This window comes from Mirounga angustirostris, unplaced genomic scaffold (genome assembly GCF_029215605.1).
Source record: "Mirounga angustirostris isolate CCGP_5_RB_7025 unplaced genomic scaffold, mMirAng1.0.hap1 SCAF_11, whole genome shotgun sequence".
Classification (NCBI taxonomy): Eukaryota; Metazoa; Chordata; class Mammalia; order Carnivora; family Phocidae; genus Mirounga; species Mirounga angustirostris.
Genome location: NW_026991719.1, coordinates 37,509,560 through 37,537,541, shown reverse-complemented (window position 1 = coordinate 37,537,541; position 27,982 = coordinate 37,509,560). Strand labels below are relative to the sequence as shown.

General features: G+C 38.0%; 1 long non-coding RNA gene across 1 annotated transcript in view; it reads left to right on the top strand.

The window, feature by feature from the left end:
- Window positions 1–27,982, top strand: part of LOC135361920 (uncharacterized) — a 357,682-nt gene that overhangs the window by 322,436 nt on the left and 7,264 nt on the right. The window contains exon 7 of the long non-coding RNA XR_010406089.1: window positions 2,414–2,651. This is a non-coding gene — a long non-coding RNA (uncharacterized LOC135361920). The remainder of the gene's footprint in view (window positions 1–2,413; window positions 2,652–27,982) is intronic.

The window sequence follows — 27,982 nt, the reverse complement described above, 5'->3', positions numbered from 1 at the left end:
CAGGTTCCCTACCTCTATCAAGAGTATAACTCTGTTTGGAGGGTGGGGGTAATTGAGACTGCAGGTGAAATTAAAATGGGTTTTGCCAGTTATTTCTGCTGGTTCACATGACTTCTATTCTTCTAGAGACTCTCTCTAGGGCCAAAAGCATTACAGAATATAAGAGAATAAAAGCTACGACATAATGAAAATTGGATAATTAAATCAAGGTCATCTGCCAAAGGCACACATTCGAAATAACTATTAAATCCACTGCTTTCCATAAACTATTTGTTCTGAGTGTTGTATTAAATTAGTCAAAGACAGTTTTATATTCTGGGCACTATAGAGTCTCTAAATGGGATATCTCTTATAAAGCATATGGGAATAAAAGAGGTATGAAGTACAAGAGATCAGCAGAAACATTTACACACAGAAAATGCCTTGTAACCTTAATCAGGATAAAGAAAGGAAAGAGCACTATGAGAATGTCTAACATTAGAGAAATGGTTTAATAAATTATAGCACATCAAAATGATGGAATATTATGCAGGCATTAAAATGATAATTAAAATTATGTAGAAATGTTTGTTTGATATAATGTTAATGTAAAACCAGAAGAATACAAAATGGCATATAAAAGTATGAGAGCATATAATTACATATGCAAGTTGAAGGAAGTATATTAAAACATTGAATTATCATAATTTAGAGTGGGTTGTTTGTTTTTAATTAAAGTATACTGTGTTATATAGACTTTGTATGGGTATGTACATATATGTATATCTTCTATATGTGTATATTTATGTATAAACATAAGACATTTAGTGGTGGGCACATTGGTAGGGATTTTTTTTTTTTTTTGAGATGCTTCCTTATCATTTAGAGCAGCACTTTCCAATAGAACTTGCTGCAATAATGAAAATGTTCTATAAATCTGTGCTGCCCAGTATGGTAGACACTAGCCATGTGTGTCCTTCAGGCACTTGAAATGTGGCTAGTGTGGCTGACCAATGAAAAAATTTTTTTCAACTTTAGTTAAAATTTAAATTCAAGTTATATTCACTAACTAACTAAAATTTAAATTAAAAAAATGTTAATTCAAGTAGCCACACATGCCTTGTGGTTACCATATTGTCCTCTAAAAAATACCAATTTATAGCTAGAAGGTAGATAAAATTTAGTAGTGGGCTCATTAGTCTGGATTTTTGTCCACTGTCATTCATATTTTTTCTGTAGTCAGTTGGAACCTCTAAAAGTACTCTGTCATTCACTTCTCCCTTAGGAGCAAGAGATCATGCAAAAGGTGCACTTTGCTGAATTGTAAAGGATAAAAGAGCTCCACTTACTCTCCACTTCAGTGGAGTTTTAGTACATCAGTCTTTTTTTTTTTAGATTTTTTTTTATTTATCTATTTGACAGAGAGAGAGGTAATGAGAGCAGGAACACAAGCAGGGGGAGTGGGAGAGGGAGAAGCAGGCTTCCCACTGAGCAGGAAGCCCGATGCGGGACTCGATCCCAGGACCCTGGGATCATGACCTGAGCTGAAGGCAGACGCTTAACGACTGAGCCACCCAGGCGCCCTTAGTACATCAGTCTTGCTACATCAGAAAATCTTTACTGTAATCACAAATATACCGGAGACCCACAGTTACCCAAATAGCTGCCCCTTTCTGGTACAAAAACATGACACCAGAAATGTTTCCTGGCTTATCCGGGCCTGGAAGGTACATGAACAAAGGGCTCCCGGCCAGTCAATAACCAAGTTAATATGAATGAGGGAGAAAAGAACATTAGTTCTCCCATTTGAGAAAACATGGAGGCTCCATGTAACTGTTTCATTATCTTTGGAATCCTGTTCCTGGGTGTCCCTACTCATCAATGCCCACCTGAGTTAGGTAGATCTCATCCTGACTTCTGCATTACCATACCACCTCCATCTATGATGTATTTGCATTCCACCCTCAAAGTCATATCTCTCCACTCATCCCACACCTACACACTGGAATGCCATTTTCTTCTCCAAAGGAACTATTGAGGTGAATCTTGATGGATGGGAGAATTTGGATTACAGAGGAGTAAGGGAGAAAAACTGACTTGAACCTGGTGTGATGTAATTCCCAAACTCTTTTAGACAAGTTATGATATGATAATATGCTTGGGGACTACTCTGATAGACCTAAATGAAATTTCTTAAACTGGAGATGTTAAATACTAACCTATCCATCTACATATCATGTAGCAGTCTAAATATCTTTAAGCATTCTTTTTCTTCTTGTATCTGGTCTAACAATGATTTCCTAATCAATTTTTTTTTCCTGTGTCTCTACCAAGAGTAAAATCTTTTGCTTGGCAGATTTAGAGGCCTTGTCTCTTGAATGAAACTTAAGTAAAACATTAACATAATGAATTTGTCACATTTGTTTTTCTTAAGAATTTGGAGGTTCTACCAGGATGGTTCAACTCATGAGAACCTACCAGAATGAAGAAAAAACAGCCCTGAATCAAGTAATACCACACTAAGAATGACATTGAAAACATGGAGAGGGAGTTTGGAGCCAGAGTATTGGATGTCCCCATGGTTTGGGGACAGTGAATGTGCCCATCCTCGCTCTTCAAGTTCCTGGAAAAGTCATTTGATGTCAGAAGGATGTCAGAGGACTGGAGGAAAGGTGAGTTGAGTTTGATGTCATAGGCTTTTGGTCAGTGTATTACATTATGCTAATAAGGGATGACCAAAGGCCCTTGCAAAGATAGGGTATGAAAGTACTCATTTATTAAGTTGGTTTTAGGAAGTTATTCTGTGTTTCATTGGCAAGGACTTTGTGTCTTATTTTCATTTTTCTTTTAGCTAAAATTGCATAATTGGCCTGGCAATTTTTTACATGTTGGTATATGTCTCCAAATAGTCATTTCTAATTCTTTGTGTTTGTGACCGGAGAGATTCTAGATATAGAGCTACCTGTTCATTTAAAATACCTTTGACAAATTATAGGTAATTGATTGCAGGAATTGGTCATTTGTATGCACCATGAGAACATCTAGTCCAAGCAGAGATACCTATCTTCAGATGAAGAAGGAACAGAAAATCTTTTCAACTATTATCGTAAAAATATACTATCTTATTCTGTGATGTTAAAGAAAAAGAGTTTCGTGTGTTGGGCAAGTGACTTGAGGGATTGGCTGGAATAGACTAAGAGCTGGAATTATCTCTGTAGCTATAAATAGTAATATCAAATGCAAACTATTTACTTACCTACTTACTTTTGCAAGTTGGGTTCTCCTGGAAGTAGATCCAGGGGTAGGGTTTAGCAGGCAGGTATGAAGAGATCAACACCTGTGAGAGGGAGGGGGATAAAACATGTTTGTGCAGAGGGAGAAGTCCAAACTGTAATGCAGGCCCTACAGATGCCTTAGGCAACCCTATGGGGGCACTCTGGAGTTAAAATAGCCCTTCAGAGTTATTCCCTGTTGGGGCAAGATGGCCACACATTAAATCTCCACATGGATCGGGATAGTGGTAACTTCGTGCCTCCCTGCAGCTGAGAGACCACGGACAGCTGAAGGCTTCCTGTTTACATCACTCCTAGCAGCTGGGGCATGTCTTTCAATGAGAGGGAATCCCGGAGGAGCATAAAGGGGTCCACCTCCTTAGTCATGTAGTTTTGTGAAACTAAATTGCCTAATCTAGAGGGAAATTAACAAGCTTGTTAAATTTACCATATTTAATAGAGCACATGTTTAATTAGTCTAGGGACTTAGCTTATGTATATTTAGAATAAATGGTCTCAAGAATTTATACGCTAAAAGAGAGAAATAAAAAAGAAAAAACTTGCTCAAAAGGGAACAATTAAGTTTTAGGTAATGGCCGACCTTCAGGTCACTAAGATAAGAAACAAAGGAATGAACATTGTAATCAATGCCAATTTTAAGAAAATGTTCTAAATGAGGACTTTTGAGCAAAATTAGAATAGTTTTAGTATTATGTAACAAATAAATATGAGAGAATTATAAATGTTTATTACTCTTGGTTATCATAAATCATACACAAACTATTTTGTTAAATTTGTTTAAAAAATAGTTATAGCATCCTAAACTTTATAGAGAACATCTACAAAAATAACTGCAACTAACATCATACTTAATGGTGAGACACTTAAATTTTTCCCACTAAGATCATGTACAAGGCAAGAATATACCCTTTCACTACTCATTTTCCAAATCATAGTGGAAGTTCTATCTAATGCAATAAGGCAAGAAAGGGAAATAAAAAAGTATACAGATTGGAAGTAAGAAATAAAGCTGTCTTTGTATATGATATTAATGTCTCTGTGGAAAATCCAAAAGAATTCAGAAACAAAACTCCTGGAAGTAATAAACGATTTTAGCAAGATTGCAGGAGACAAAGTCCATATACAAAAGTCAATCACTTCCCTAAATATCAGCAAAAAGCAAGTGGAATTTGAAATTAAAAACACAATACCATTTACAGTGGCACACCCCAAAATGAAATATTTAGGTATAAACCTAACTATATACACACAAGATCTATATGAGGAAGACTACAAAACTTTGGTGAATGAAATCAAAGAACTAAATAAGTGGAGAGACATTCCATGTCCATGGATAGGAAGACTCAATATTTTCAAGATGTTAATTCTTCCCAACTTGATGTATCCATTCAATGTAATCTCAATCAAAATATCAGAAAATTATTTTATGGATATTGACAAACTGATTCTAAAGTTTATATAGAGAGGCAAAAGACCCAAAATAGCCAACATAATATTGAAGAACAGAGTTGGAGAATTGACACTACCTTACTTGAAGGCTTACTATAAGGCTACAGGAATCAAGACATCGTGGTATTGGTAAATGACAAATAGATCAATGGAACAGAACAGAGAGCTCATAAATAGACCCACATAAATACAGTCAACTGAACTTTGACAAAGAAGCAAAGACAATGCAATGGAGTAAAGATAGTTTATATATGGTGGTAGAACAACTAGACATCCACATGCAAAAAAATGAAATTAGACACACACCTTGAACCCTTCACAAAAATTAGCTCAAAATGGATCACAGACCCAAATGTAAAACACAAAACTAGAAAGCTCATAGAAGATAACATAGGAGAAATTCTAGGTGACCTTGGGTATGGCAATGACTTTTTAGATACAACACTGAAGGCACAGTCCATGAGAGAAATAATTGATATGCTCTACTTTGTTAAAATTAAAATCTTCTGCTCTTTTAAAGACAAAATCAAGAGAATGAGAAGAGAAGCCGAGGCTGGAGAAAATATTTGCAAAAGACACATCTGATAAAAGACTGTTAACCAAAACAGCATTATTAATCACTGGGGAAACACGAATCAAAACCACAAAATCACCTTACAACTGTTAGAATAGCTTTACTGAAAAAAAAACAAAACAAGAAATAACAAGTGCTGGCAAGGATGTGGAGAAAAGGAAACCCTTGTGCACTGTTGATGGCAATGTAAATTTGTTCAACCACTATGGAAAACAGTATGGATGTTCTTCAAAAAAATTAAAAATAGAACTACTTGTGATTCAGCAATTCCACTTCTGGGTATTTATCTGAAGGAAATGCAAACGTTAATCTGAAAAGATACATGCACCTCCATGTTCATTGCAACATTATTTCTAATAACCAAAACATGGAAGTAGCCTAAATGTCCATCAATGGATGAATGGAGAAAGAAGATATGGGGCACATACACAGACACACACACACAGACACACACACACACACACACAGGAATACTACTCAGCTATTCAAAAGAATGAGATCTTTCCATTTTCAACAGCATGGATGGACCTTAAGAGCATATGCTAAGTGAAATAAACAGAGAAAGGCAAATACTGTGTGATCTGTTGTATATGTAATCTTAACAACAATGAGAAAAACATGCTCACAGATACAGAGAACAGATTGGTGGTTGCAAGAGGCAGAGGGTGGAGGATAAGAGAAATTAGTAAACTTTAAAAAAATTTTAAATAAACTGAGTAAAATTTTAACTATACATACACACACAGAATTGTTAAAACTCAACAATAAGAAAACAAACAACCTCATTGAAACATGGGCCAAAGATCTTCACATATACCTCATCAAAGATATGTAGATGGCAAATAAGCATATAAAAATATGTTCCACATCATATGCCATCAGGGAAATGCAAATTAAAACAACAATGAGGGCACCTGGGTGGCTCAGTCAGTTAAGCATCTGCCTTTGGCTCATGTTATGATTCAGGGGTCCTGGGATGGAGCCCTGCATCGGGGTCCCTGCTCAGCGTGGAGTCTGTTTGTCCCTCTCCCTCTGCCCCTCCCCCCTGCTCATGCGCACACTTGCTCTCTCTCTCTCTCACATAAATAAATTAAATCTTTAAAAAAATAAAAAAATAAAACAACAGTGAGATACCACTACACACCTATTAGGACAAATCCAGAACACTGAGAACACCAAATGCCAGTGGAGCAGTAGAATTCTCATTTAATGCTGGTAGGAATGCAAAATGATACAGGCACTTTGGAAGACAGCTTGGAGGTTTCTTACAAAACTAAATATACCCTAACCATAGGATCCTGCAATTGTGCTCCTTGCTATTTACCCAAAGGAATCAAAAACTTATGTCCACACAAAACCTGTACATGGATGTTTATAGCAGCTTTATTCATAATTGTCAAAACTTGAAGCAACCAAGATGCCCTTCAGTAGGTGAAGGGATAAACTGTGGTCCATCCAGACAATGGAATCTTATTCAGCACTAGAAAAAATGAGCTATCAAGCCATGAAAAGACACAGAGGTTGCATAAATGTATATTACTAAGTCAAAGAAGATGATCCTAAAAGGCTATATATTGTATGACTCCAACTCTATGACATTCTGGAATAGGCAAAACTATGGACAGAATAAAGGGGTCGGTGGTTGCCAGAGGTTGGGGAGGGGATAAATAGGCAAAACACAAAGGACTTTTAGGTCAGTGAAAATACTCTTTGTGATACCATAATGATGGATACACATCATACGTTTGTCCAAACCCATAGAATGTACAACACCAAGATTGAACTTAATGTAAATTATGGACTTTGTGTGATAATGATGTACTAATTTAGGTTCACCAGTTGTAAGAAATGTGCCACTTTTGGGGTACCTGGGTGGCTCAGTCATTAAGCGTCTGCCTTCGGCTCAGGTCATGGTCTCAGGGTCCTGGGATCGAGCCCTGCATTGGGCTCCCTGCTCCGCGGGAAGCCTGCTTCTCCCTCTCCCACTCCCCCTGCTTGTGTTCCCTCTCTTGCTGTGTCTCTTTCTGTCAAATAAATAAATAAAATCTTAAAAAAGAAAAAGTGCCACTTTGGTGGGGAGTGTTGATGATGGGGAATGCTATACATTTGTGGGGCAGGGAAATCTCACAGTTTTCCTCTCCATTTTGCTGTGAACCTTAAACCACTCTAAAAAAGAATCCTCATTTAAAATAATTAATTAATTAGAAAAAGATAGATGCATTCTTTCTGTATAAAGTATACAGAATACGTGATTTAATTTTCTTACAAAATAATCTAAATAATTGGGACTCTTCTATATCTGTCTTATGGGAAAAGAAAGTGATCATTACTGACACAAAAATTGTAGGAATATGTAAATGTAAACATAGATGCTGAACTAAATTAAATTATAATAACTAATCTCCTTCTTATTTATTTTTTTTGTTCTTGTGAATACCAGCCAATATTTTAAAATATGTAAACCTTAGTCTACTTACACTATGTGAGTAAAATTTCATTGTTATAATTTTCTGAGAAGTTACTTTTTTAATGTCAACTGTAATTGCATTGTTAATTAATTTACAACTTATTCAGAATCTTGCAGTTATAATTTAAGTTCTTTTGTAAAATATTGGTGTAATTAATTAATAATCTTAGGTTACCTGGAAATTTTTTTTAAAGAAATCAAAGTGAATAGAGATAAATAAAAGCAAAAGTAATTGATCACCAATAATAACTTTAATTTATATAATCTCAGCTATATGTAAACATCTTTGTCAATGTAGAAGAAGTACTTATTTTTATAAAGGTTGAAAGCTAAAGTTTAAATTTTCAAATAATATTATAATCTTTCATTTTTTAGTATGATTATATATGTATAAGTTTCTTCTCTTTACTTATTTATTAAGAAATTTTATGTTTGGGGTGCCTGGGTGGCTCAGTCAGTTAAGCATCTGCCTTTGACTCAGGTCATGATCCCAGGGTCCTAGGATGGAGCCCTGCTCGGCGGGGAGACTGCTTCTCTCTCTCATTCTCCCCCTACACATGCTCTCTCTCTCTCTCCCTCTCTGTCAAATAAATAAATAAAATCTTAAAAAAAAAGAAATTTTATGTTTAAGTGCGAGGAAATACTGGTAGCTCAGAAGACAAAATAAAATGTCATTAGAGTATTGTTTGCTCTGAATGTGACGCAATAAAAAGTTAGTTGTTTTCAGTATATTCTACCTACCTAGATGGCAAATGATTTTTGCCTCATACAACCTGACCGTGCATTCTCAAAAAAGTAAATTTTTATGCTAGTTTATGCTTTTGGGAATTCCATAACTATAGACAACTGTAAAACACTGACATAAAGAACTGAATTTCTAATGTTTATTATCAAATAATTCTGTTATAGTTGTTATATGGTATTGCTATTCTCTGGACCTGCCTTGTCTGCAAACAATTGTATTCTCATCTGAAAACTCATATGATGTTTCTTTCCTCTGAGCTCAGACCTCAAAATCAGAGTAATACAAATGAAAAGGGTTTATTGGCACCCCAACCATATTCATTGCTCCCAAGACAGCTGCTAGATAGCACCAAAGGATTTTTCCTCATCTTATAACTGATAAATTGGCACTCTTGAGCAAGAAGGAATGTTAGAAATAATTAGCTTTGCTTGGTATGCTCATTATCTTCTTAATTGGTTCAACAGAATGGTAAGGTTGTTCTTTATTAGGGTGAAACATCTGAAGAAAACTGTCAAATCAAAGAAGAAGCCCAATTTCCCCTTTGTTAATTTTGTGCAAGACAAGTGCTATAATACAAAGATATTTGTAATACTGCTTTATCTTTATAATAGGTATAGATTCCCAGTTTTATTCCTATGCAAGGGATGACACATGATCAATAAACTGACTTCTCAAAAACATTTATGCCCAGGTATAAAAACCTCTTAGCAGATGTTAGTGGTTAGTGATTATGACATACATTTCATAGGAGAGATCCTAAGGTGCTTTAGATTCAGCAATTCCTCTGCTGACCAGAACTTTATAATATTCAGTTAGGTTGGTATGAAATGTTATAGGGAGGTTTATGTGCTTCAGAACTGTATCTTGATAAGATCCTTCACTCTTCTTCACTCAGATACAGTTCCTGGAATAAAGTGACAGTCTTTTCCTCAATCAGAGATTTCTGCTCTCACTTCCCATTTATCTAACACCAAAGCCATAAGTTACAGCTTGGCAAATATTTCTGAAGGAAATATCAAAGATAACCTAAGAGATTTGGTAAAACAGCCTTTAGCAGAGGGGTGCCTGGCTGTCTTAGTCAGTAGAGCATCCAACTCTTGATCTCGGGCTTGTGAGTTCAAGCCCCACGTGGGGCGTGGAGCCTATTTTAAAACAAAACAAAACAAAACAAAAACAAAGAAAAAAACAGCCTTTAGCAGAGACTCTGGATTGTTTTTTTTTTTTTTTAATTTTATTTATTTATTTGACAGAGAGAGACAGCGAGAGAGGGAACACAAGCAGGGGGAGTGGGAGAGGGAGAAGCAGGCTTCCCGCCGAGCAGGGAGCCCGATGTGGGACTCGATCCCAGGACCCTGGGACCATGACCTGAGCTGAAGGCAGACGCTTAATGACTGAGCCACTCAGGCGCCCCTGGATTGTTTTAATATAGCTGGGTTTGAGGGAATGAGCTCATGGATATATGTTAATGTTACCACTGTAGTCAGACACTTGGGAGACTCAACTTATAGGGAACTCAAGAGGTAGAATTTCCAGGATTATTTTTTTCTAGAAGGAGATGCCTTTATGAAACTAGACTGTTGAGCAATATCACTGGAACAAGATTTAATTATGTAGAATAGAGTAAAACCTTTAACAAAAATCGGATAGTAATTATTTTCTTGGAACATTGCAGTATTGTTTTTAATAATCTACTTTTCTTAGGTATGTAATGAAACCGTTTTCTTCCTTTTTTTCCTCTATCTCTAAATTTTAATTTCACAGGCTTTCATTGTTCAAACTGTAGTTTAGCCTGTAGTTTAATACTCATGATTAAATGCCTACTAAACTAGACCTGCCTGAAAATATTTTTAATCATATAGTGATTGGCATACTGTTTAAACTGAACTGAAAAATTTATGAAAATAGGAAGTTCTTCTTCTAACCAAGCTGGAGTAACAAGGACTGGATTCATCCTCCTGTCAGAAACAACCAAAAATTGGACCCAATATAATGAAACAATAGTTTCCAGATTATGTTGAGAAATCCCAACATCCCTGCTGGGTGGTATGAGAAGAGCCTAAGGTGCGAGCCAGTACTCTCATCTCCACAGGGTAATAATGAGGTTCCCCAAATCTTCCTTCCTCCACCACATGACATGAGTGGAAAAGACATAGAAAACCTAGATTTCTACTTCAACCTGGTGGTAACAAAGCATCCCACCCCCTTGTTCTTGGGATGGTGTCAGAAGAGACCCTAGTGGAGAACTAGAACTTTCACACCATTCACTGATAATGAGTCCACTACCCTTTGTGGTGTCATTGGAGGCCATGTGAAAAGCCTGCATCTGTATCTCCACCTGGAAGTAACTAGACATCTCCTACCCCTCCCAATGGCATGGTGCCAGAGGAGGCCTACTGGAGAGTCATGATTTTTACCACCACTTAGTAGTAACAAGGTAAATCTCTTGTAATTGTCAGTGAAGGCCATGTGGCGAACTTCCTCTTACTAGCCATGGTGGTATCAGAGAAGACAAAATGGGAAGCCTGGATTCCTACCTCTGCCTAACAATATAAAGAGCCCTCCTCCCCAGGTGTGAGCAGAGGTTGAGTAGAGAAGAGAACCTGGCAGTAAGAAGATGGCACTTTCCTCACTCACCTAAGCAGTGTCACAAGAGGCCTGATAAAACACAAGATTTTAGGGGCGCTTGGGTGGCTCAGTTGGTTAAGCAGCCAACTCTTGATTTCAGCTCAGGTCATGGTTTCAGGGTCCCCTGAGCCCCATGTGGGCCTCTGTGTTCATCGGGAAATCTCCTTGAGGATTTTCTCTTTCTCTCCCTCTGTCCCTCCCCCTGCTTTTGCTCTCTCATTCTGTCTCTAAAATGAATAAATAAATCTTTAAGAAAAAAGATTTTTAAAAAGATCCAGAATCTTTTTTTAGAAAAGATTTTATTTATTTATTTGACACAGAGAGAGAGTGAGCATGAGCAGGGGGAGTGGCAGAGGGAGACAGAAAAACAGGCTCCCCGCTGAGTAAGGAGCCCAATGTGGGGCTCAATCCCAGGACACTGGGATCATGACCTGAGCCGAAGGCAGACAGTTAACCGACTGGGCCACCCAGGAGCCCCCCAAATCTTATAATATCCAAATATCCAGGCTTCAACTGAAAATCACTTGCCATACCAAGAACCAAGGTATCAAACTGAACAAGAAAAGATAATCAACATATACGGACATGGAGATGACATAGATGTTAGAATTATCTGACAAGAATATTGAAGCAGCCATCATAAAAGTATTTTAATGAGCAATCACACCCTCAAAAGAAATGAAAAAATAGAAGACCTTTGCCCCAAAAAACCCAGGAAGTCTTCACAAAGAAATAGAAGATATACGGGCTACCTGGGTGGCTCAGTTGGTTAAGCGTCTGCCTCTGGCTCAGGTCATAATCCCAGGGTCCTGGGATCAAGCCCCACATCTGGCTCCTTGCTCAGCAGGGAGCCTGCTTCTCCCCTGCCTGCAGCTCCCCCTGCTCGTGCTTGCTCTCTCTCCCTCTCTTTCTCTCTGTAAAACAAATAAAAATCTTAAGGAAAAAAATGAAATAGAAGATATAAAGAGGAACCCAAGAGAAATTTTGGAAATAAAATATACAGTAACCAAAATAGAAAACTCAGTGGATGCACTCAGCAACAGAATGAAGAAGACATAGGAAAGAATCAGCAAACTTCATGACAAAACAATAGAAATTACAAAATCTGAAGAACAGAGAGAAAGTTGAATAAAAAATATAAAGAGATCCTAAGGGACATGTGGAACTATAAGAAATGATCTAGAATTCATATCTCCAGAATCTCAAAATGAAAGGAGAAATAGGGTGAGGTTGAAAAGGTATTCAAAGAAATAATGGCTGATGATTCCCTAATGCAAAAGATGTAAACATATGGATTCAAGAAGCTGAATGAAACCCTGAGAAATCTGCATAAAGACACATAATAGTCAAACTTTTGAAAACTGAAGACAAAACCAGCTTGGAATCTGTAAGAGAGAAATACTTTCCTAATTCAAATGAAAGCAGATTTTTCATCAGAGACCATGGAGGCCAGAAGGAAGTGGCATGACACTTTTCCAGTGTTGAAAGAAAAGAATTGTCAGCCCAGAATCCTGTGTCTATTGAAAATATCCTTCAGAGTGAAGAGGAAATCAAGACATTCTCAGATGAAGGAAAACTAAGAAAACTCGTCACCAGGAGACTACCCCAAAAGAATGGATAAAGAAATTTTTCTAAGCAGAAGGGAAATGATACAAGAAAGAATCTTGGAACATTATCAAGGAAGAAAGAACCCAGAAAGACCAAAAATATGGGTAAATAACACATTACTTGAATATATATAGTGATCCTTACAGCAACCACCAAGTAAGCTATAGAAAGAGATACACTAAAAAATACTGTAGATAAATCAAAATGAAATTTTAAAAAATATTCAAGTAACCCATACAAAGCCAGGAAAAAGAAAACAGAGAGAGAAGAGATGGAGAACAAACAAACAAAAATTAATAAAATTCCAAACTTAAGCCTGAATATAACCATAATTACTTTGAATGTTAAGGCCTAAATACACCAATTTAAAGACATTGGCAGAGTGAATGAAAAAATATGACTCCTCCCAAAATCAATAAAATCAAAAGATAGTTGGAAAGGGAAAAGAGACCAGATGGGGCAAATAGAAATGAATTAACAAGATGATAGATTTAAACCTGTATATCACTAATGACATTAAATGTAAATAGTTTAAATGTCCTGATTAAAAGGAAGAGATTGCCAGATTGGATAAAAATGCAAGATGCAAGTATATGCTGTCTATAAGTAAATTTAAAGTAAAAGGATAGAAAAAAAATTAATGGCAACATCAGTCAAAAGAGAGCCAATGAGCCTTTATTAATATCAGATAAAACAGATTTCACAGCAAATAATATTAGCAGTAATAGAGATATCATTTTATAATGATAAAGGGTTCAATTCTTCATTAGGGCATAATGATCCTAAATAATTAGGCTAAATAAAAGAATTTAATCCCAAAGCCTACATGTATGATTCCATTTATGACCTTCTGGAAAAGGCAAAACTATAGGGCAACAAAACAGATCAGTATTTGCCAGGGTTTGAGGGGTTCGGGGGGGTTGACCATAAAGTTACTGACTAATAATTTCTATAGAATGGATGTTGAGAAAGGGGCTGGCTATTAACAAAAAGGTGGAGAGATATTTTCAGGTAATGACACTGTTCTCCATGGTACCATGGTGGTGGATACATCTCTATGCATTTACCAAAACATATAGAAGTTTACATCACAAAGTGTGATTTTTCATGTGTGCAATCAAAAAAAACAAAACAAAACAAAACACAACACAAGATGCTGTGGAATCCCAGGTTGAAATGCAGACCATGGCCAATGAAAAACCCGCATTTCCAGGAATGACATCACACTGATGGGAGTGGAGAAGAAAGGAGGTGATGTAAATGTTTTGGAAATAACACGTTGACTGTAGGACAACGGCTAAAAGAATTCTATACAAAACTTCTTTAACTGGTAAATTTGTTTATCTCAGAGGTATAGGTTAGCAATTCTGAAACCACATGAACACTAGGACTGAACAAATAATTATAGAATAGGGATCAGCTTACTGGGGCCCATGGGCCAAATCTAGCTCATTTTTGGATGGCCCACTAACAACTTTTTTTTCGGTTATAAAGGGCAGAAAAAATCGAAGGAAAAATAGTACTTCATGACACATGAGGGGCATCTCTGGCTCAGTCGGTAGAACATGAAACTCTTAATCTTGGGTCATGAGTTCTAGCCCCATGCTGGGTCTAGAGATTACTTAAAATTGAAATTCAAAGCTGAAGAGTTGTGGCAGAGACAGTGTGGCCCACAAATTCTAACATATTTACTATCTGGCCCCTTTACCTTTTGGTAAATATTTGTTAACCCTTGTGGTAGATAATGAGGTCCAGGTTTCTCACTGTTGGAGAAAGAAGTTATAAGTCAGTAAAGGGGGAAGATTAGAATCAACCTTGTGGTGCTGGATTAGACTCAGAGTCATCACTTTGAACTCATGTTTACTTTAATAAACATATAAACAGAAAGGTAGATATATGTGTATACATGAATTAGTATATCTACATATATTTTCTATCTCTGGCCATTGTTTTAAGTGATCCTATCTCTCATTTCTACTGTCTGTATTAAATGTAAAATATGTTCGACTAACCTGAACAATTTAATTAACAAAATAAGCACAAAAATACATTAGACCTTTTTTTCAAAAGCAGATCTTTTTTAAAAGATTGATTTACTTATTTTAGAGAGAGAGAGAGAAATAGCACAAGCGGGCAGTGGGTGGGGAGGGGCAGAGGGAGAGGAAGAGGGTGAGAGAGAGAATCCATAAGCAGACTCCCGCTGAGTGCAGAGCCTGATACCAGGCTCAATCCCACCATCCTGAGATTGTGACCTGAACTGAAATCAAGAGTCAGATGCTTAACCAACTGAGCCACCCAGGTGCCCCTCAAAAGCAGATCTTGAAAGATTGTTCGTGTGAAAAGCAGAATCATTTTTACATAACATATTTCAAAAATCTGGAAAATAATTACCACTGCTAATAAAATGCTTGGCAATTTTCCAGTAGGCCTAGATGAGATTCACACCTGCTGCAGCATTCTTTACCTTTCCACATCGATCCATTGGTCAGGGTGGTAAAGATATTAATCAGAGGTTCTGTATTATTTATTTGCTTATTCTTTTGTTGTATCTTATTGAACAGAGATTACCTAGTTCCTCCTTACTCCCCTACAAATAGTCTGACGTAGAGAGAAATCTTTGACTTTGTTTCCTTATAAGCTTGCAGAAAGCAAAATATAGAAATTTTATACATGCTTATACATGCTTATAAACTACGTATTTTTCCAAACAATGGAGATATGTGAAAAGGACAGTCAAGGAAGAGAAAATGTGTGCAAAAGAATACAAAACCTAATATATCAACATACCCATACATCTATCACCTCCCCACTTCTCCCATGAGCTCATCCCCAAGCAGAAAAATTTTCGCTTCTCTCAACCTCTCTACTTTGATTTTTTTCATGTACAGAAATCATCCCTTTCATGCGTATGTGAGCCCCCTGGAAGGCAAATTAATTCTTGGACATATCTGCAGACATATCATTCAGCAAATGAACAGTATTTTGTATAAATAGTAGAGATAGTATATGTCTGTGTGGCTCGTCATAGAACGTTAAAATAAAGCATTTCCTACGATTATGCTTCTCCTTCTTAATATATGCTTTTCACGTGTATTTACCTATTCAGTGGGAAGTAAGGACCTGGAATCCTGCTTTCAGAGGCCAAATCTCCTTGCAGGAGTTCCTTGGCTAATCAGAATTTCAAAGAACACCTACAAAGCTTCTTCTCTTTGTTCTGTTCTCCTGAGGTGTTTTAACTGCTTATAGTCCTCCTCTACCCCACCCCCCTCACCAATAAATCTTAGATTATATCAGAAGACAGTAGAGGTTTTTACACAGATTTATTTATTTATTTATTTATTTATTTATTTATTTATTTATTTATTTATTTTGATTTACCCCACAGAAGAAAAAGAAAAAAAGAAAAATCTTAATGGTAGCCAGTAGAGGTAGCAGCAAATGCATAATGGAATTCTTTACCAATTTTATTAATTTACTCATTCAGTAAATATCTGTTGATTTCCACTCTGTGGTAGCTGCTATGGGGAATCAAGTAACAAAATAGACCTAGTCTCTGCCCTTGAAAGATTTATGACCTGTAGGGAGGAATACATTTTCCTCAAGTCTCTTAGGGTCCCTGGCTGTGTCTGAAAATTAAACTGACAAAGACAGATTAAAAGGAGAATAGCATACATGCTTACTTAATATAACTTTTACATGACAAGCAAACCTTCCATAAGGTAATGAAGACCCAAAGAAACAGGCCTGTGTATTTTTTTGGCTAGTTTTGATGAAGGGTGGACAGTCATGGAGGACTGTGATAGGTTAAGGAGTATGCAAAAGTTAGCAGGAAACTTAGCATGGTCTGTTTGTTAGGACTTTTCTTGGCATCTCTTTGTCTTCAGTGATAGGGATGCTTCTTTCCTCTCGGTATGGGGATGGCACATCGTACATGAAGATTTTGTGACCTGTTTCAGGGAAGAAGTACTAGGGAAAAAGGAGTTCATAGTGAGCTCCTGTTCCTGTCCATAGTGAGGTTCCTGCTTCTGCTGTTTTCTCACACTCCTTCAGCTTAAAATATTCAGTATGCCAAGGTGCTGTATTCTGAAGTAGCATGTTGTGAACCTCATCACCAATTTCCACAGTCTTAAATTGAAAATTATATATAATACTAATATGAAATATTTCATTTCAACAAATTTTATCAGCATGAATATAGTCAACAGAATTCTCTTCCTTTGGGCCAAATGTATACATATATCACTATCATTAACAAACACATCATTAGCCAAATACCTCACCATCTTTTCATCCCCCCAAATAGTAGGAAGAGGCAAAAAGCTTCAAAATTATACTTTATCTAGAAATGTTGTCTGAAGTAATCATCATAATAAAATTCAGCATTCCCAAGCCAAACCATCCTTACTATAAATAGGTGGTTGGGTAATATAGCAGGTCATTAAAAACAATGAAAAAATCTAAAGTTTAAAGTCCTTAAAAGTAATAAAGAACTGACATGTCAGAAATTGTGAAGCCAAATCTAAGTTAGACCAAATCAGAGGGCTAGGAGAGCACTGAAGTTTCCATTGTTTTGAGGTCATTCTATATTGTTGTAGGGCTTGGGGAAAGAAAGAAATCCCAGCATCTGCCCATGTGTAAAAGTCTGATAAGAGACCTCTATTCCTTAAACTAGACATGTTTAATAAAGGCTGAATGAGAAGTATATTTGTCCCAGTCCCTTGACTCTAGAGTACTGGTGCTGAATAAAGAAGTTCCTAAAACATTTCCAAAAAGTTGTAAGCACGAGTCAGGCCTTTCATGGTTTACAACCTACATCATCTGGTGGGTCACAAAAGCTTCAAGCCAAGAATTTAGATTAACGTGGTTGAGGACTGATAATGTCATCATGTATTGAGCAGAAGTAGATGCAAATCCTTTCTGTATGAATCATATTCGTGCTAGACATCAAAGAGCTCATGTAAACAATTTTCCAAAACCTGAGCAGCTGGTAATAAGTACAAAGATAGACAGAGCCAAACACAAAAGAAACAAATTACAATGGCTATCATTAGAAAAAATAGACCCCAGAAATTTATGCCCCCGTCAACCATGACTTAGATACTGAAATTATCAGAAACAAATTTCAAAAACACTATATAGAAAATGTTTAATAAAAGATAACCTTGAAATAATTTGCAGGGTACAGAAACCTATACAATATGGATAAGTATATTTAATAAAAATATAATAATTGAAAGTTAAATCTAAATAGATGGATTTATTAGTTAATTAAACCTAGGTGAACATAGAATTAGTGAAATGGTGGAGAAGTCAAAGAACATACTTCAGAATGAAGTAAAAAGAAAAGAAATGGAAAATAAAAGAGGGAGATTAGTGACATAAAAGATAAAATAAGAATATCTAATCAAGGTTCAAAGAGTTGAGGAGAGGTAATGAATTAGGCAGAGTTTATATTTGAAGAGATCATGCTTTTAATTTTCCAGAATGATGTAAATTCAATAATCTACAGAATAAAAAAGACCAGTAAATTCCAAATACAATATATAAAAAGAAATATATACCAAAATGACTAAAAATTTGAAAAAATCCAGGTCCAGGTGCCTTTAATGGGGAGTTGTAGCAAATAGTTAACAAAGAAATAATTTTCATCTTACACAAACTCTTCCCAGTCAAATGAGGAAACATACTCCCAAGTTATTTTATGAAGCCAGTATAACCTTGATATTGAATGGTGGCAGAATATGCTACCCCAAAATATTCTTCTTGGCATAAGGATTACTTCAAGCTGATTATTTTGGGAATCAGCAGACACAGGAGAAGCTCTGAAAACAGAGTAGAATTTACTCTTTTATAGAGGACACTTACATGTATGAGGGAAATCTCCATATGTAAGAGTATCTCCCTCTGTACTAGGAAGAGAAGGAGGACTCAATCAAGAAGAAACAGGTATTTCTTTTGTCCTTAAGTGAAGATGGTATTTAAGTCTGAGTTCTTTTTTTAATTATTTTTAATTAACATATAATGTATTATTTGTTTCAGCGGTACAGGTTTGTGATTCATCAGTCTTAGACAACACCCAGTGCTCACCACAACACGTACCCTCCCCAATGTTCGTCACCCAGTCACTCCATCCCCTCTCCCCTCCAGCAACCCTCATTTTGTTTCTTAAGATTAAGAGTCTGTTATGGTTTGCCTCCCTCTCTGATTTCATCTTGTTTCATTTTTTCCTCTCTTCCCCTGTGATCCTCTGCCTTATTTCTTAAATTCCACATATCAGTGAGATCATATGATAATTGTCTTTCTCTGATTGACTTATTTCGCTTAGCATAATACCCTCTAGTTCCATCCACGTCATTGCAAATGGCAAGATTTCTTTCTTTTCTTTGATGGCAGTGTAATATTCTATTGTATATGTATACCACATCTTTATCCATTCATTTGTCGATGGACATCTGGGTTTTTTCCATAGTTTAGCTATTGTGGACCTTGCTGCTATAAACATTGGGGTGCAGGTGCCCCTTCGGATCACTACATTTATATCTCTGGGGTAAATACCTTAAGTCTGAGTTCTAAGGCATCTCTGAGAGTTACTCATTTTTCCCTGGGTCTATCCCATGTATACATGAGGTAGACATGTTAATAAACTTCTGTTTGTTTTCCTCTTGCATATCTGCCTTTCATTACAGGGTTTCCAGTTGAGAAGTTAGAATGGTAGAGGGAAAATTATTTTTTCCTCCCTTACAATATTCAAAGCCACCCAAAGACAATATGAGAAGAGATAATTAAAGGTAAATCTCACTCATGAGTATAGATGCAAATTTGCTAAACAAGATACTAAACCCAATGCAACAGTATTTTAAAAGGATGATACATCCTGCTATATTAGCAGTATTCCAGGAGTACAAGGATGATAAAACATTAGAGAATCAATTTATGGGGCACCTGGGTGGCTCAGTGGGTTAAGCGTCTGCGTTCAGCTCAGGTCATGATCCCAGGGTCCTGAGATCAAGCCCTGCACTGGGCTCAGCTGCTCAGTCGGGAGCCTGCTTTTCCCTCTGCCTCTCCCCGCACTGGTGTGCACACACACTCTCTCTCTCTCTCTTGCTCTTCCCCCCTCTCAAATAAATAAAATCTTAAAAAAAAGAAAATCAATTTATGTAATCTACCACATGAACAGATAGATTAAAAAAGAGTCTCTCTCTCACACACATTTAAATATATTTACATAAATTCTGTTGTATCCAGAAAATACTATTCAGAAATGAAAACGAAGGAAAAACAACTGTATCCAACTATCACAAACATAATGTTGAGCTAAAGAAGACAGTCACAAAAATTCTAATGATATGGGATTATTCATAAGAAGTTTCAAAAACAAGACAAAAGAAATTATATTGCATCAGAATGTATCCTTAAGTTAAAAAACTATAAAGAAAATTAAGGAAATCATTATCACAAATGTTAAGACCGTGGTGACTGCTAGAGGAAAGGAAAAAGAATATGATAAGGAAGAGCCACAGTGGGGTTCTTAGGTGCAGGCATAGTTGTATTATCTTTAACACAGGTGGTAAAAATGATAGAGCTCAGTTGTCCTGTTATTTTTACACAGGTGCTTAATAAATATTTTTTAATCTCTGGGTTGGTTTTTTAGGAACCATCCTTCACTTAAACTTCAATTATGCTAGGTACTTTATGAACATCGTCTTTTGGGGCACCTGGGTGGCTCAGTCGGTTAAACATCTGTCTTCCGCTCAGATCATGATCCCAGGGTCCTGCGATCGAGCCCCGCGTTGAGCTCCCTGCTCTGCGGGGAGCCTGCTTCTCCCTCTGTCTCTGCTGCCACTCCCCCTGCTTGTGCTCGCCCTCTTTCAAATAAATAAATAAATAAATAAATAAATAAATAAATAAATCTTGAAAAAATAAACATCATCTTGTAATTCCTTCTGAATACTTCATTTTATTCATAACAGTTTTTTCACTGTAGATGAGTTGACTGAAATCAGAATCAAAGACATTATAGGAATTCCTGAAGCTTTAATGCAAAACTGTAACTAAACCCATGAACTATTTTTTTTTTTCCTGGTGATAAAGAGCAAAGAAGAATCTTCCCAAGGTTCCTAGAAATACTTCTACTTGGCCAAATTATTTCAAAATATCAAGAAGCCCTATTAATGATATAATTCTATTCAGGCTTTGAAAACTAATATAATGGGCAAAGTGAAATAACTAGGCCTCACCTGGGAGAACATGCAACTCTTGATCTTCAAGGCTCACACTGGGCATAGAGCTTACTTAAAAAGAAGTGCGGGGGTGGGGGTCGCCTGGGTGGTGCAGTCAGTTAAGAGTCCCACTCTTGGTTTTGGCTCAGGTTATGAGATTGAACCCTGAGTGGGGCTCTGTGCTCAGCGAGGAGTCTGCTTAAGACTCTACCTCTCTCTCTGCCCCTCCCCACCACTCTCTCTCTCTCAAATAAATAAATAAATCTTAAAAAAGTCAGGGGGGGGGATATCCAAGTAAGAATCAACCATAGATGAGTTATCTGTGATGGTAAAAATGTTTCTTATGCTTTCAAGTTTTCCTTGTCCTCTCCAGAATACCAGAAGAAAACACAGATGACTCTGATACCTTTTCTTGCCTCTCCATTTGCCTTTTCCTTTTCCTTTTGAATCCTTGATATCATCTTTGTCCTGCTTAGGCCACCAATTTCATCCCTTACCACAGCCCCTCGCCACCATGCCTGGAGCTTTATAATGCCGTGCAATTCCAAGTCATCCCATTCTACTTCCTTCCTGGTCTTTTCCTGTTCTATATGATCTTTAATCATGACCTCTTTGTATTCTCCTAGCGTCTTTGCAAGGTCTTGAAGGTGTGCTAAGTCAAAGACTTTGCAGCTTTGAGAGCATCTAGTTCATTCTGTTTCACTTCTGTGTCCCTATCGAATTTCTCCTTCCAGAACCCTAGCTTCGGGGCGCCTGGGTGGCTCAGTCGTTAAGCATCTGCTGTCGGCTCAGGTCATGATCCCAGGGTTCTGGGATCGAGCCCCGCATCAGGCTCCCTGCTCCGCAGGAAGCCTGCTTCTCCCTCTCCCACTCCCCCTGCTTGTGTTCCCCTCTCTCACTGTCTCTCTCTGTCAAATAAATAAATAACATCTTAAAAAAAAAAAAAAAGAACCCTAGCTTCTCCGCCAGTTTCTGCAACTCCTTTCTAAGGAACATTTCAATCTCCATATGAATCCGGTTCTCGTTTTTGGTTTTTAACCTTACTTTCTCAGTCTCAGTCCTATAAGAGTTCCTCTGTGTTGTTACGTTTGTTCTGGGTCTGAGAAATATTTGGCTCAGTGTTTCTCTTCAGGCAGCAGTTTTCCGTGCTGGTTTTGGCCTTTGTCTCTTGCATCTGGTCCTTGAGGTGAGCAGTACATTCATTCTGACTCTGTACTTCAACTTGCCTTTTTTTTTTTATATTAAGTAGCTGTTTTAGAAGAGATTTTTATCTGTTTTTTGTTCGTTTTTGTTGTTGTTGTTTTTGTTTTTTCTGTTTTCCTCCAGTTCTAGAGGCTGGAGAGTCCAAGATCAAGGCACCAGCTGATTCGGTGTCCAGTGAGGCTATCTTTCTGGTTCACAGTTTCCATGTTGCATCCTCACATGGTGAAAGGCTAGACTCTGTGTATGGCTTCTATATATCCTTAATTCCATTGCCCATCATTTTTCTTTCAAACAGTTAAATTAGGTAATCATTTCTTCCCTTCACTGCTTCTTCCCAAGGTGGTACCTTGTGGTAATGCCTACCAATAAGCATGTTGTTTCTCCTGCCACTGCTGTGCCCACAGAGTCTATGCAGAGGTGGTCATGGCCAGCCCTCACTTCTAGTATCACTGAGCCCTGCTCTAATGGTGTCCTTCTGAGGTCACCCCGCCTCAGGGCCCTTGTTCTTGGATTGTGATTGGGAGGGTGTTTTCTGAACACCATGTATTTGACCTCCCTGGATGAATGAGATAGCTTTAGATAATCAGATTCTACGTTAAAACAGAAGGAAAGAGCATCTAGGATGCATGGAAGAAATGAGCCCATAATGCCATGCCATTTGCCATTACCAGCAAAGGTACTGAAACTAACATGGTTGATGTCTTCTCATACCAATGGCCTTAGACATTAACTCTTCATTCATTCTTTTATTAGAGCCTCCTCATGCTGGGGCTTAGGCATGAATTTTTGGGGGCTGGACTGGAGGAATGAGTCACAACTAGAGTAATTGATTTTTTTATTTTTATTTTTTTTTAGAATTTCTCTTTTCCCTCAGATACTGGCTACTGTCTTTGACCAAACCGCCCTTATAATTCTTCGTCCACATGAAAAGTCTTTCCCAGGAGCCAAATTAACCTCTCACATAAGTAGATTTCTCTAACTGCTCCTCAGGATTTCAGACAGACCCAAGCATGTAGAAATCCTCCAAAGAAAGGAGAAGCTGAAGACAAAGCCTGGGCTCATGTTGCCAAGTTATAGCAGTTTTACCTGGACACTGCAATGATCGGTTACAGTATTTGTCCCCCTTCTGGCTTATTCTCCCCAATTGTAGCAGCCCATAGGAAGGCTGCTGTGGAAAAAGAATCCTATTTCTTCTTCCGATTTTGTCAGGAATGAGTCAGTGGCAGGGAGACATGTATAAATATGGTATTATTAATTGGAATTCCTGAATACATAGTGAAAGGCTTAATAAATAGACTTAAAATTTTGTCTGATGTTTAAAATATTATATTGTCTAAAATAATGATTTCAGCAACTTCAGTTTTGTAGTCTTATGAAAAATATGGTTTGCCTTCAATGAAACCTATGTCACAAGCCAATCAGATTTCAAGTTAGGGAAGGCAACAATAGGTGTTGGTGAGGATGCAGAGAAAGGGGAACCCTCTGATACTGTTGGTGGGAACACAAACTGGTGCAGCCACTCTGGAAAACAGTATGGAGGTTTCTCCAAAAGTTAAAAATAGAACTACCCTAGGATCCAAGAATTGCACTATTAGGTATTTAACCAAAGGATACAAAAATACTGATCTGAAGGGATATATGTGCCCTGATGTTTATAGCAGCATTATCAACAATAACCAAACTATGGAAAGACCCCAAATGTCCCGATGGATGGCTGAGTAAGTCAGCCATCAAAAAGAATGAAATCTTGCCATTTGCAATGACCTGAATGGAGCTAGAGAGTATTAAAAATATGCTAAGGGAAATCAGTCAGTCAAAGAAAAATAAATACCATATGATTTCAGTCATATGTGGAATTTAAGAAACAAAACAAATGAACATGGGGGAAAAAAGAGAGAGGCAAATCAGGAAACAGACTCTTAACTATAGAAAACAAATAGGGTTAACTGGGTGGGAGGTGGGCGGTGGGGGTGGGGTTGGGGGGGATGGGTTAAATAGGTGATGGAGATTATGGAGGGCACTTGTGATGAGCACTGGGTGTTGTATGTAATTGATGAGCCATCAAATTCTATACCTGAAACTAATATTCCACTGTATGTTAACTGGAATTTAAATAAAAATTTGGAGAAAGGAAAAAAAAAGAGAAGGCAAAAGCATGAGTCTGTGTTAGATCCATCTTGTGAGATTAGTGGGGACCGAGGACACTCATGTCCAAGCTGACATACTGTGACCCCGGGATCTGGGTTAGGCTTGGGGGCTGTAATGCAGAAGGCTAAAGTAGGCCATCTAAGCTTGTGGAGAAGCTGAACCAAAAGCTGTGCTTTCTATCTTAATGAGACCAGTTTAAATGAGATCATCAAGGATACTAATGATCCCTTTCTTTGAACTTTTTTTTTTTAGCTCTATTGAGGCATAATTGATATATAAAACATGCACATATTTAATGGACACATTTTGGTGAGTTTGGACATAAGCATACACCTGTGATACCATCACCACAATCAAGGATCTACACATTTCCATCACCTCCAATTTTTTTGTTTTCGTGTGTGTGTTTGCCTTTTCAAATTTCTAAGCACTGTTCTTTCGATCCTGTGTGCCGTCTTTGGAGGCCTACCCTTGGGCTACTGGGTCTGCTCTTGTCACACCAGCAGAAAGTTGGAATTGCCAGGGAGTTCACATGCCCTCCACCCGCTCCCAACCCATTTCTGTCTGTTCGGGCTGCTATAAAAAAATAGCAAAACACCACAGACTGGGTGGCTGATAAACAACGGAAATATATTTGTCATAGTTCTGGAGACTAGAAGTCTGAGCGTTAGCATGTTAGCATGATTAAGTGATGGCCCTCTTCTGGGTTGTGGACTTCTTGTGTTTTTCCATGGTGGAAGGGGCCAGGGAGCTCTGTGGGGTCTCTTCTGTCAGGGCACTAATCCCATTCATGAGGGCTCTACCCTCATGAGCTAATCACCATTTCCCCCAACTTCCGGATACCACCACCTTGGAGATTAGGTTTTCAACCTGTAATTTTTGGGGGTCACAAACATTCAGACCAGAGCACTGGGCGACCTTTATCCAATGACTGATGGGTGCAGGAGTAAGAAAGAAAGCCCAGCTATTGCCCGAGAAACAGCACAACGTCTGAAGTGTAACTTCCTCAGGACCAGGTGGAGGTCAAGACCTGGCCTAAGACACATGTTTGCTTGCTTTCTTCCTCTCCCCTGTTTCTTCCCTTTGGCCAGGTTACCCTCAAAACCCATCCGTCATAAAACACTTGTATCAGAATCTTTACTGCAGGGTGTGCTTTTGGGTAACTGATGGTGACAGTTGACAGCCAATGTATTAGAAACCACTACTTCTACTCAAGAAGAAACTTCAAAGAGCCAGGTTCCTTTCTTTGAAATTCCTTTGCCCTAAATGAGAAAATAAATGGTATTCAAAAAAAAAAAAAGTTGGATGGATGTTGAAATAAACAAATTGTATTTCATTTCATTGCACATATGTTCAGAGTTACTGAAAATCACATTTCATAACTTGATTAGTAGAGGAAGTAGAAGAGAAGTGAGACTCAGTGCCTGTCCATTAATAAATACATGTATACTAGTAACTGCTTGAAAACAATCAGCTTTGAATCAGGTTCAAATTGGCTGCTGCGGCGAGGGTGGGAATGAAATTCAATGTCTGAGCCAGTGTGCAAAATGTTCTGCTTTCAGTTTGAGTCATAAGGAAAAAAAAAAAAAAAAGCCTTTCCCTAACTTTCTTTTCTCCTCCCTTTTAGAGTTGGCTTAAAATCCAGAATACTGTGGTGTTAAATAAATTCATAGATTTACTGGTACCATTTCTGTTTATTATGTTTCAAACTCGATGAAACAACATTTGACATAAATTGACTTCATGTTTCAATGCACAGCAGGATTTGTTGTTGGTTCTGAATTAATGTTATTCTGTAGCATGCATTGTTGCCATCGAGAAGCCAAATCAGGGAATCAAAATGGCAACACTAATCAACTTGGAGGCTTTTTCAAATCTCATGTTTTGAAATCCCTATAAATTTGGAACATCTTCTGAATCTGAAAAAGTAACCAAACTCCTTCATTGGTTTTTGTTGGACACTTAGGACTGTACAAAGGACAGGAAAATTCCATGCTGAGAAATCTCTTTCCAGTGGCTATTTTGGGGATGTTTCTCCATCCATGGGCTCAAGGGTGCTCCCCTTTGCTGTGGGAACTGTTTCCTCTTAATCACAACATTGTTGTTTATACAGTGTTACTCCACCCCCTGCATAGAGTTGAAGGACCTGTATTCTCCAATCAGAATCTGTACTTGGAATAGGAACTAAGAGAATCTGGTGTCCATCTCTGCTGATCTCTTAGAAGAAATGTAAAACTTGGGACCAGAGTTACTCGTGATTAGTGTGTTAGTTTCCTAGGGCCACCATTATAAAATATCCCAAACCAAGAAGTTTTAAACACCATAAATTTATTCTCTCATATTCTGGAGCCAGAAGCCTGAAATCAAGGCTGTGTTCTCTTCGGCAGCTCTAGGGGATAATTCTTCTTTGCCTCCTCTAGCTTCTTGTGTTTGCTGCAATCCTTAGCATTTTTTGGCTGGTAGGTACCTCAGTCAAGTCACATGGCCATCTTCTCCCTGTGTCTTCCTTCTGCATGCCCGTCTGTGTCCGAATGTCCCTCTTTTCCATGGAGACTGGTCATATTGGATTAGGGCCCACCCTAATGACCTCATCTTAACTAATTACATCTGCAGTGACCTTATTTCCAACATATCTTTTTGGGGGGACACCATATAATGTATAATAATTGGGTCCCCCTGAAGCAGACCCTGAGATGAAGATATATCTGCAAATAAATCATTAGATAAGTGTTCACAGGGAAAATCAGTCAGGGACTAAGGGAAACAGGGTTGGAAAAGGGAAAACCAAAAGTCCCACAGAGGGTAGGGGAACTCAGTCTTATTCCACAGTAAAACCTGTGAATATAAAGTAAACCTTGGAGTTTTCCCGATTAGAGGCAAGGAAGCAGGGCATTCAGATGCCTTCAGACATTACCACTGTCTAAGGGCTACCCTAGGGGCGCCTGGGTAGCTCAGTCAGTTAAGCGTCTGCCTTCGGCTCAGGTCATGATCTCAGGGTCCTGGGATCGAGTTCGACATTGGGATCCCTGCTCAGCGGGGAATCTGCTTCTCCCTCTCCCTTTCCCGCTCCCCCCTGCTTGTGCTCTGTCTCTCTCTCTCTGCCAAATAAATAAAATCCTAAAATATATATATACTTCAAAAAAAGGGGGGCTACCCTAGAGGTGAGGGAATGTAAATTCCAGGCACTTCCATTTCTGCTACATCCTGCAAATGACTCCAGGACTGCCTCACTTGTCCCCTAAACGGGTCGCAGGTGCTAACTTTTGGAAGGCAAAGTATACCAAAGCTAAGGGATCCAGAAAAAGGACAAAAGGGGATTGATGGAGGTCTGGGTGGAACACTGACATCGGCTACAGGGGGCATGGCCACTTCCCAGCATATGATCTGAGTAAAAGGCCAGTCTTCAGGGACAGAATAAGGAAGCCAGCCCAAGAAAGAAGACCCAGACACAGAGCCTTTCCTGGGTACTTGCTGGCTCTCCTTCCCAACTATAATCTCTTTCTGAGGCCCTGCTATAGTCTTCCCAATTAATTCCACAGTATTCTCCTGTATTACAGCCATAAATTCCTGTACTCTTCCGCTGCTGCTTCCTAATATCGTTACAATTGTTTCTGTGACTTGCCAGCATACAACCAAACCACCAAGTATGGTGCTCTTCTCGAAATGTTTTGG